This window comes from Telopea speciosissima, chromosome 3, assembly GCF_018873765.1.
Source record: "Telopea speciosissima isolate NSW1024214 ecotype Mountain lineage chromosome 3, Tspe_v1, whole genome shotgun sequence".
NCBI lineage: Eukaryota > Viridiplantae > Streptophyta > Magnoliopsida > Proteales > Proteaceae > Telopea > Telopea speciosissima.
In genome coordinates, this window is record NC_057918.1 from 56,476,782 (window position 1) to 56,489,410 (window position 12,629).

Genomic DNA, 12,629 nt, shown 5'->3' on the forward strand with positions numbered 1-12,629 from the left:
CCTTTACAACTTCAGATTAATTACAATTCTGCCATTGCACTTATAAATCTTGATTTATCTACTAGTTTGCCATTCAACTTTGCCATTCAACTTTGGATTTAATTACAATTCTGCCATTGCTCTTATAAATCTTGATTTATCTACTAGTTTGCCATTCAACTTTGGATTTAATTACAATTCTGCCATGGTCGACATGATCGCCATGGCAACACCGTGGTGGGCGACGTGTCGATATATCGATCAGACTCCCCTCCACCGACTTAGATTGCAAGGATACCTATTCTCAGTTTGGGAATGATGCTCAAGTCTATAAGTTAAGGAAGAAAATTCATGAAATAAAACAAAAGGAGAAGACGTTATCTTAATATTACTCTGAGTTACGTGGGCTGTGGTAGGAATTAGACTTTTATGAGGACTTCCAAGCTATCCGTTCCACGGATGCCACGAGTGAAGACAAGCTCCAGGTGTATGATTTCTTGGCTGGTTTGAATGTTGAGTTTGATCAGATTCGTGATATGTCCTTAGCCACGATCCCTTTCCATCCCTGGAACAATCATATTCCTTGGTTCAAATGGAAGATAGTCTCCGTACAGCGATGCTGCAGCTCGTCTCACAAGAGAGATCAGCTTTATATACTAGTTCTGGTTCTCAGTCTCGTGGAGGTTTCACCAGCTCAGGTGATCGTGCCACTACTAATAGGAAACCATTTAAATGTGAGTATTATGGAAAGGAGTGTCACACTAAGGAGAATTGTTGGAAACTTTATGATCGTCCCACTAATTCCCGTGGACGTGGACGTGATCGCTCTAATCCTGCCCATGCACATCACACTGAGACATCCGATGTTGCACCCATGAGTACTTCTGTATCTCAGGATGAGTTACTGATTCTCAGACGTTTGATGACCAAGTTGGAACCTTCTTCATCCTCTTCATCGCATGTTGCCTTTGCTGCCCCTTTCCTATCACCTCTGATTCCAACTTTGCTCATTCAGGTATTCTTTTGGTGGTCACTGTGCCTCAGTTGCATCCGTCCCTTGGGTAATCGACAAAGGTACAACTGAACATATAATTGGGTCGTCCAATCAATTTTTTTCAGTATTCTCCTTCAAGTAAAGACAGACTTAAGAGTTGTTGATGATTCCCTCTCCACTGTTTTGGGGAAGGGTTCTATTTAGTGCTCCTTTGTTATCCTTATCCTCTGTGTTACATGTTCCCAATTTTACTAGGGACTTGAATTGTAAAGTCATGTTTTTTCCATCCCACTGTGTTTTTCAGGACTTGGTGACAGGGAAAACAATTGGCAGTGGTAGAGTGTACGATGATTTATACTTGCTTGACGATGGCCCTTGTTCTTCATCTGCTATTACTTCTCAAGATCTTCACACGGATTCCCCTCAGTTTGCTTTATCTGACTTGCATCGCTGGCATAGGCCTTTAGGTCACCCACCCCTTGGGACTTTAGCTAAATTTTTTCCTAATTTATTTTGGCATTGTAAGCCAAACGAAATTCTCTGTGGCTTGTGTTTTAGCCAAGCAGACCCGTATCGTTGACCCTAGTTCTGATAATAAAAGTGTCACACCCCGGCCCGGTTAATAAGGGCCAAGTGTGACTGGATGTCTCAGACACCCAATCAATCCCACCAGGATCGCAAATGCAGTGTTCTATTTGCAATCTCATTCACAAATATCAGAATTTAAATGCAGCGGAAGCAATAATAGAGCAGTAAAACAATAAATAAGGAAAAACTAGTGATAGCATTGTATTCATATGAACTTGTATGTACAGCAGTTACATTGTGTTTCCCAAAAAGCTATAGCTCATGAACCCAAAAAATTATATACTATCACATTTACAAAAGTGTTATAAACAAAAGAAAAGGCAGCAGCCTGATCAGTCTGGACGTTCAGGAGAATGCGTAGTCATCGCAGGAACACGAAGCATCGTGCTCAACAAAGAGAGGAGTATCAACTCCAGCAGCAGGAGAAGCATCCTGAGTAGGAGCAATCCCCACAGAACCAGCAACAGCAACGGTAGCAATTTCATCTGTAAAAGAAGGACGTCCACGGGGATGAGCTCTCCACTGAGCCCAGTAAGGGGGGTACAAGCATACAAACACAATAAATCCATGATGCATGCCCTAAACTAGCATGTTCCTAGCACAAGTACTAAGTCTCATGAGGTCTAAGTACTACTGGTGATAGATGCTAACCTCGATCCCAAAACTAACCCTTCGGTCACCCGAGCGAAACCATTCTTCCACCGTGAGGACCCGCCAGTCCCAGAAGTAACACATCGGACCCCGACAGACCCCCAAAGACCAACCCTGTCTGTTTATTCCCACAGCGGAGTACACACGCTAACATGGGACAGAAGATGGCATCCCGGGACTAACACATCGGACCTACCACGGGTTGTCCAACACCTCTCCCCCTGTTGGTAAGGGGCGTAGTACTGGGTAATGAATAACAACCTAGCCCAATGCAATCTATTCATGATGATACAAGCTTGCTCAGTTGAATTATAGAATACAAATTTCCACCATCATCAATTCAAACAGTAATAACAATAATGCAATGCAATGCAGCATGCTAATGTACAGCCTAAATCATATGCATTCTAGTGCATCAAATTTCAAGCTAAGAAACTATATGTATCTGTGAAGTATCAATGATGCATGACATGGCACCAAGCATAACAGCGAAATTAAAGTGATAAACACGCATAAATTAACTTCAAGGTCCCCTTACCTGTAATGTAGTCTAGTCCTAGTCAGATAACCCAGCAAAACAGTCAAAGAACAGCAGGAACAGACCTATAATAATATATAAGAACAGCATGTATTAGGCTCCAATAGAAGTTAGGTCAATTCCCAAAGTGCCAGGGCAGCAAGAGCACAAAATGGACCAGCCGGATTCAGGGGGCTTCAGGGCCGGTCGACCGGCCTTAGGCCTGCAACTCCATCCGGCCCTGAATCCAAAATTGGGGTTTTTGCTCTACAGGGCCAGATCCTTGCACGCATGGCCCCAATTTGATGTTTCAAGTCCTAATTAAGGTGGGTCAGCCTAAATGGGGGTTCAATTTCATGGTTGGCTTCCTAATTTAGGGATTTTATAATTTAAACCTAAATTAGTTGACTTAGGGTTTATGATTTGCCATTAGAAACAGCAATTGGGCTGATTAGAGGTACAGCCATGAAGGTTCAGGCATGGCTGAACCCAAATAGCACTAAAACAGTACTTAAACTTGTAAAATTTCTATTTTTAAAGCTTGGTTTACATGCTACAATGGCTGCCATGCTTTAGGACTGCATTTAGAGAGGATTGAGAGGAGAAATTAGGTAAGTATAGGTGAGGGCAGCAGGAGTTAGGCTTACCTAATTAGCACAGCAGCAGAGATGGATGAGATAGCCTGGAATTCCTGCTCCAAGGTCTCTAATGGAGACCTCTCAGCTTCAAAATCAAGTTAGGATCGAATTTCCCTAGGTAAGCTCCCTCCTACTCCCTTCTTTTCCTCTTTCTTTCCTTCTTTCCTAAGCTAGAACGAAATTCTCAGCTTTCCTTAGTTATGTTGTGATTTGTGAATAGTTAGAATGAGAAATGTATATATATAGTTAGTATTTAAGCACTAAGGGGCAATTCTGTCCTTTGGACATATTATTAGATTTAAACCTGTATTTTTCGTATTTATTGCTTATTCTAACTATAGATTGATGTCATGCGACATCAGGGGTGATCCGGAATCCGGATACGGGTAATTGTCTGGAACAGCATTCCCCACTGGGGATGTGGGTCCCACAAAGGAAATTTGACTAAAATGCCCTTCTAATCCTAATTGGTCGTACAAACAATATATATAATTCATTTAAATCATACTTACAATTATTCTAATCGAGGGAGAGCCTCTGCATAGCCTCCAGGCAACAGATCCGGCACAGGTAACTCCGGTACGGGGTCTCACAGGGGTCCTCTGACTCCAGAAGGGCACATTGGGAAGGATCCTCGGAGTCCTCCATAGGTGTGTCGAGTAATTCTTCTATGTCCTCAACCGATGCAGCCCATAGCATCGATACTATCATAGACTGAGAGCTGGAACCTGTAATCACACAAGTTCCAAAAGTTCAAATTTATTCGAAAATTTGACCGGGTTTCACAAAAAGTGATGCTCTTTCTTTTGATACATTCTAATGTGTGGCACCCTGCCCGTTGCGTTTCTGTTATTGGATATCACTAGCTTGTTACCTTCATTGATTGCCACACTTGTACTACCTGGGTGTATTTGTTGCGCCATAAGAATGAAGTATTTGGCTGTTTTCATATGTTTCACAGCATAGTACAAACTCAATTTGATGCTAATGTTGAAGTCCTTCGCACTAACAATGGCATAGAATACATGGAGAGATCCTTCCAATCATATCTTGTTGCTCAGGGTATCATACACCAAACCAATTGTGTTGATACCCTTACCCCGAATGGGGTTGTGGAACGCAAGAATCTTCACCTATTGGAAGTGATTAGTTCCCTCATGTTTAAGATGCATGTTCTTCCTAGATTTTGGAGTGAGACTGTTCTCATTGCTGCATATCTCATTAACAAATGCCCACTCGAATTTTGGACTTTCACTCCCTTCTTGTTGTGCTTCTGGGCTCGTCTTCGTTCATTGTTCCTCTCAAGGTTTTTGGTTGCGTTTGTTTTGCCTGTAACCATCATCTCCATGGCAAACTTGATCCTAGGGATCTCAACTGCATCTTTATTGGCTACTCTGCTACACAAAAGGGTTATAAGTGTTACCATCCACCTTCTCGTCGTGTTTTGGTAACCATGGATGTGATCTTCCATGAGTCAGAAGCCTATTACCCTTTATCGCCACCTCGTCAGGGGAGAACACTATTCCTAGGGAAGATGTGTTAATGGTTGCTCCTCTTGATGGTCCGATGTTTCAAGAGAATGAATCTATATAGACGGAGACGGGGACGGAGACAGGGGATCCTTCATTTTAGGGGGAGATTAGGCAAACTAGGCAAACTAAGCCATTACAAGTTTATGAGCGTTCGCGAGGCAAGCAAGTTTATACCACCACTGTGCCTACTCTACCCAGTCAACCAACTTCCTCTGATCTAGGATCCACAGTGTCATCCATTCCATTAGGTGAGTTATTCCCTCTTAGTAATCATGATCCTTCTCTTGATTTACTTATTGCTGTTCGCGAGGGCAAAAGGACTTGCACTCAATACCCTATTTCTCATGTTGTTTCATATGATTCTCTCTCTCCATCCTATCGTGTATTTATGTCTTCCTTATCCTTTGTTTCCATTCCTCAGAATTTTGTAGGAAGGAAACTCAAGGGAAAGTGTGCAAACTAAAACAAGCATTGTACGGCTTGAACCAATCACCCAAAGCTTGGTTTGGACGTTTTCATAAGCCTATGGTATCAATTGGGTATAAACAAAGTAATGCTGACCATACATTATTTATCAAGAAATCAAGTGATCACATTACTATTCTTACTGTGACCCCACAAAGATATCCCAACTTAAGCCCTATTTGGGAAAAGAATTTGAGATTAAAGACTTGGAAAAACTACGATACTTCCTTGGAATTGAAGTTGCCACTCCACACTGTGGAATCTACTATAAATTTGAACTTTGGAACTTCTGTGATTTTAGGTTCTAGTTCTGTGTCGATGGTTGCCTCGATGCTATGGGCTGCCTCAGTAGAGGATGCATATCAATTCTCTGACTCACCTATGAAGGATTCCGGGGAGTCATCACAGCAAGCCATTCTGGACTTTGAGGATTCTACAGGCTGCCTGCATCTGAGCTACATGTGTCAGACATGCTTGGATGCACACATGCAGAAACTCTCCATTTCATAGATTGAATTGTAAGTATTATTCTATTTCTATATGTTATATATAGTTTATTTACTTAAAATGATTTATAGGGGCAAAATGGTAATTTCATCTTGTGGGACCCACATCCCCAGTGTGGAATCCAGATTCCAGTAGTTTACCCTAATTGGTTTTCCAATTATGTCACATAACATAATTAATATGACTTAAATACAGGTTTTTAGGTAGTTATTCTAATTAAAATCAGTTTAGAGAAGTATTTTTACAAAACTAATTCTAATATAACCAAACCAAACAAGCCTTAATTATAGCATTAGTATATAAGCTACACTTAGCTTTAATTTCATTTCTACCAAAAACCAAAACCGATTTCAGCTTAATAGCTCTAGAGAAAAATAAGAGAAAAGGAAGAAAAGAGAAGAAAGAAGGGAATAGAAGGGCTTAGACTTGGAGATTGAGGCCTAGACTTGGAGGTTGAACTTGGAATTGAAAAGAGGGGCTGCCATCACCATTTATATCCCCAATTTCAGGTAGGTCTTTGATTATAATTGCTGTATCTGACCCAGTCCTCTCCTTTCTCATAAATTCTGCTGGGTTTTAAACCTAATTCAGGCCCTAGCTTAGGAACTAGTTAATCATTGGCAAATCCCCAAATTGGTGGGTGATTTTGGAATTAATTAACCCAACCTTACTAAACTACCTTAATTGGACCCTAAATTATGTAATTGGATCCAGGCCATTAGAGCAAAAGCCTCAATTCTGTTTTGGCAGCCGGACAGAGTTGCAGGCTCCATGGCGGATGCCCGGCCCCTCTGGCAGTCTGCATCCGGCTGCCCCTTTTTGCTGTGTTTGTTGGACTGGTTCCATAGGCTTTGACCTAGACTTCTACCCTAGCTAATACTCATTATTTAATGATTATATAGGACTGTTTTACTCTATTTTGGTGTGGATTACTTGGGCTTTTGGGTTTCTATCTAGCTAGGCTTATCAACTATCTCAGGTAAGGGAATTTGACCTTAATTTGGTGTGTTTATGAAATTAATTTCTGCTTTGTTAAGTATGCCATATCATGCACCATTCTTACAACTCTAATCATATAGTTTATTAGTTTTTATTTCTTTGCATTAGATATGCATGATTTAGGATGCATCTTCATATTGTATTGCACATATTATTGTTCTTGGAATTACTTGGTTTATGATGATGTTACTGGACAACTTACTGTATTACTCTTATTGAAACATATGCCATCATATTAGACTGCATATGGTTAGGACTGACATAAACCCAATACTACGGCCCTTACTAACAGGGGAGAGGTGTTAGATAACCCGTGGTAGGTCCGAAGGGATGATTCCGGAATACCATTCACTGCCCCATATCCGAAGAACAATACAAGAATGGGAACAAACAGTAGGGTTAGTCATTGGGGGTTCGTTAGCGTCAGATGTGTAATGCCTGAGCTGCCAGGTCTCCACCGTAGTAGAATGGTTTCGTTCGGGTGACTAACGTCTTGTTATGTGTTTCCGGGACCGAGACTATCATTCTATTACAGTAGTACTTATACCCCATGAGACCTAGTTTCTATGTTAGGAACATGTTTAACTTAGGCCATTCATCATTGACTATCTGCATATGTTTGTGTGTTTCCCTTGCTGGCTCAGTGGAGCTCACCCCCATGCATATCCTTATTTTTCAGATGATACTACTTCTTCTGCTGTTGCTGTTTCTGTGGGAGCTTCTTTCGCTCAGGACCCTCCTACAGTTCATGAAGTTGATACTCCGTTCTTTGTGGAGCACGATGTCTCGTGCTCGTGTGATGATTGTGCTTTCTCCTGAACTGCCTGACAGACCAGGCTATCTCCCCACTCTTTGTTTATAAAACACTTTTGTATACTTAGCTTTATATAGATGTTGTATCTTTTGTTTTGGGTTACTGTGTGAATATGTCAGTGTAACTCAAACTTCACTTCTATATATAAAAGCATTATCACTAATCTTCTTTATTACTGCCTTTATCTCTAGTATTTAAATTGCTTCCGCTGCGTTTAAATTTTGTATATTGTGATAATTGTTGTAAATAGGATACTGCACTTGCAATCCTGAAGGATTGGTTGGATGTCAGAGACATCCAGTCACACTTGGCCCTTATGAACTAGGCCGGGGTGTGACACACACAAGGTATCTTCTTCTCACATAGAAAGCATACCCTTGATCTCTTATCTGGGACTGGGATGCTGGGGTGCAAACCTACACCTCTTAAAGCTAATGCCCATCTCAAGAGTAAAGATGGTGAACCAGTTAATAAAGGCAGATATCTTTCTCATACTCGTCCCGATATAACCTATGTTGTGAGTTTGGTTAGTTAGTACATGTATGATCCTTATTCCACACACATGGAAACTGTGTTTTTCATAGTTGTCATGGTGTCACCATATCGACGCCATGGAGTCATCGCTGGAGAAGTGAGCATATCGACCACCGATATGGATGATGTAAGAATATCGACCGATATGGCCTCCATGTCGTCGCCATGGAGCCGCCATGGACGCCATACCACGACATATGGCCATATCGAGCGACATGGTTGTTTCAAATTATAAAACTTAATTTTTTAACAATAATTTTTTTTAACCATTTTTTATTTTAATGCTTTTTCCTTAACATAAAAAAATTTTAAAAAAAACATCAAACCGAAAACACTAATACACTATTGACTAATACACAATCACATATTCACATCAGCAATTTTTTTTTTATTTAGATGGGTTGTTTATTAGCTTTATTCACTCAATATAAATTACGTTCTTGTAAGTGTTTATTTGTTTTGTTACTTTTGTAGTCACTTTCATATGAATCATATCTCAACTCTCATGATTTTTCAACTTTACTATCAACAAGACTATTGCTATCAATTATTTGATAATCCATGATTTCATATACACTAATGGATATTACACTTTCATGAATTAAACCATAGTAGATTAGTAGTACACTTTCATGTTAATTTTTTATGTTATAGGGTATATATTATAGCATACTAAATGACATTAAAAATAGAGAAAATAAAAAATAAAACATGGTCGATATGATCGCCATGGCGGGCGACATGTCGATATATTGACATGACACCCCTCCACCGACTTGGATCGCCATGACGACGTGACAACTATGGTGTTTTTCATCCTGCGGTACCTGAAGTCAGCCCCAGGAAAAGGTGTGCATTTCTCCCTTCATAATCACATGCGTGTTGAGACCTTTAAAGATGTAGATTGGGCGGGTTCTCCTACTGACAGGAAGTCTACCTCAGGATATTGTACTTTTGTTGGTGGCAATCTTGTCACCTGGCGTAGCAAGTAACAAGCCGTGATTGCCAGATCAAGTGCTGAAGTAGAGTTTCATGTTATGGCCTATGGAATTTGTGAACTATTGTGGTTTCAGAGCCTTCTTCACGATCTTGGTGTTGTTATTCAGTCTCCTATGATGATGTATTGTGACAGTAAATCAGCCATTATCATCGCTCATAATCCAGTTCAACATGATAGGACGAAGCATTTTATCAACGAGAAACTCGAGCAGGGTTTTATTTGTGTTCCATTTGTCAAGTCTGGTAACCAGTTAGCTAATGTTTCTACTAATGGTCTTAGTAGTAAGGTAATTCATCTTATTGTATGCAAGTTGGGCATGTGTGATATCTATGCACCAACTTGAGGGGGAGTGTTGTAATATGGGTATAAGGGTAAATTTGTCCTTAGGGGCATAACTGTATTTGTACTCATTTTATTCTATTACAAATAAAGCATGGTTGTTGTCATTCCAAACACAAGCCATTATTCCCAAAAAATTATCAGGAAAAAACAAAAGTAGGGGGATTTGCCTTTTTATAGATCACAGAGTGTGAGGACACCCCCACCACAAGAACTAGATGATCCCATTGAGGTGCTTCAATAGGATCCTTTTATATAAAGGCCTAGGATATCAAACAGAGAACTACAAAGCAAGCATGGGGTAATATGAAAGCGAAGCTTGGTGATGTTGTTTCAAAGTTCTTATTCTATCATAGCATCTCAGCTGATGTTGCTCAGGGAACTGGGAACATACTACCATGTCATACTTGACACTGTAAGGACGGCTAGCCCAATAGTAAAGGGGTCCACTCCATGCGAATTGATGAATGTCTATTTGCCCCAGCAAAAAGAGCTAGATGAGTACATTGACACATAAAGGGGGACAAAGGAGAACTATGGAGTGATTGTGATGTGTGATGGTTGGACTGGAGGCACCAGACAATCCATCATCAACTTCATGGTCTACTGTGATGGTAAGACTGTCTTCCTAAAGTTAGTGGATGCATGCAAGGAAAAAATGATGTAATGTATATATACAAGTTGTTGAAGGATGTTGTGGAGGAGGTAGGGCTACAGAACGTTGTCCAAGTGGTATCGAACAACGAGAGTAACTTTGAGAAGGCAAGGGAGAGATTGATGAATAGGCACAACAGCAGGATCCACCTTTTTTAGACACCATGTGCAGCCCATTGCATTGACCTCATGCTTAAGGACATGAAGAAGACAGGTGACCACATTCTCTATAACAAGGGATTTTCTTTACAATTATTGAGAGAGAAGTCCGTAGGGGATTGATTTGGTGAGGCCTGACATAACTCAATTTACCACCAACTACATTGCATTGAAGAGCTTTCAGGAAAATATGGTTGGCCTAAGGTCTATGTTTGCTAGTGAGGAATGGTTTCGTTTGAGGGAGTCGGGTTTGCCAGGGGGTAAAGCAGCACAACGACCATCTCTAGTGACCAATTTTGGCAGGATTTGAAGGACGTCCTTCCTATACTAGAGCCAGTGGTAAGGGTCTTGAGAATTGTAGACTTAGAGAAGAAGCCTACCTTGCCACACTTGTATGCTGCCATGGAGCTAATGAAGAATCACGTGAGAGCAGCGATACCTAGAAGTGGGAAGGCATACCTTAAAATTACTAAGGACTAACGGGAGAAGGACTTAATGCATCCACTACATAGAGCTAGTGGGTTTTATAAAAATTAAGTACAAAATACTTAAGTTAATTTACATTCCATTTACATATTCATAAGCACTAACAAAATATTTATGTAATTATCAGCATACTACCTCAATCCCAAGTATCACTACAAGCATCGACTTGGGATGGATGAATCACTAATAGAAGCAATGAAAAATGTGGTAGCAAAGTTGAAGCCTAATGCAAGTGAACAGGGCAAAACGTAACAATGAGGTGAGATTTGGTAGTCATTAATTTATAAGGAACGTAATTACTCGATTTTGTACTAATGCAAGACATGTTATAAATGAGTATAGATAAAGAACTCCATGGATGCTTTAATGAGTTTTAGTCGTGTAGCCGCAGTGGCTGCTAGAGAATCCATAGACCTTGGTAGATCTATTGCATTATTTGCCATCTTGTCTCCATTGAATTCATATTACCTATAAATAATCTTAATATTTTAAATTTCTAATGCAGCCGACTGGCCGGTGCTTTATGGGAATTAGTTACGCACCTAACTTGAGAAAGATAACAATCAAAGTGCTCTCCCAAACTTGCTCTACCTCCAAATGCGAGTGAACTGGAGTACATTCTCACTCATCCACAGCAAGAGGTGAAACCGATTGGGTCACAAACGGCTGGAGCAGTTGGTGTATGTATAGCATGTGACTAAGGATGCAGCACATACACCAAACCATGGATGATGATAACGAGTAAATCGAGCTTGCCAATACTTTCCAAGTTAACTCAGATGATGAGGAGGATCCCCTATACCAGGTTGATTCATGGCGGGGATGATGAAGAGGAACCCGATTAGTCGCATTCTAGTGTTAATGGTGATAGAGATGCGTGAAAGTTACTACTACCAGGAGTCGGAGCCGAAGCTTGGGCGCTTCACAGGTGAGCTCAGTTCACTCATGCCAAATTGGATGACGACCACAATGCATGTGCCCCACACATGCAGGCTACTCAAGAGGCCCATGCCATTGATCCATACCACCACCTGACGAGGACTATATGATAGCATGGAGTCCATGGACGTCGATGTCAGAAGCTTGACTAACACTCTCGGAATCGTGAGTATGGAAGAGAGTGGTATGCATGGGGAGCAGTAGCGTGCACTGTCATATGGATATGCCACAGGGAGTACTGCTTCCGACTATTGTCACTATACTGGGTATGGTCAATTTGGGCATTTTAGCTCTTCATCATCATTACCCTTTGCCTCTGATTATGAGGGTCAGTCACACACTGAATCAGGTTTTGGGAACAGCATCTTCTCGTTCCCGGCCACCCAGCCATACATGTTGGCGACGGTTCTACAGACACCATCTAGTAGCACTGGCTCTCACAGGAGTTCTACAGAGATCCATACCCTAGGTTAGGGTACCTCCAGTTTGTTGACGATTCCATTTATAGGGATTCTATGGAGGACTTTAAGCAATTCTTCCGCCATACTATGACATGGCCAGCTTATGTGATATAGTCAGAGGCTAACTTGGTTCGGCAACGGCAACTTGCTAGTGGTTTTGATCCATCCCGGCACTCGTTTCACTACTAGGAGTCTAGGACTATAGGATGAGCAATTGAGCATAGGGGTGACTCATTGCTTGTATTGTACTATTGTTGACTCTTATATACGTCACTCTTTGTAACAAACAATGTTTGATGTATGACTTATGAAATGGTTTATAATTTAATGTATTTTCATTCCTAAGGCTTATTTAAGTTGTTTTACTTATTAT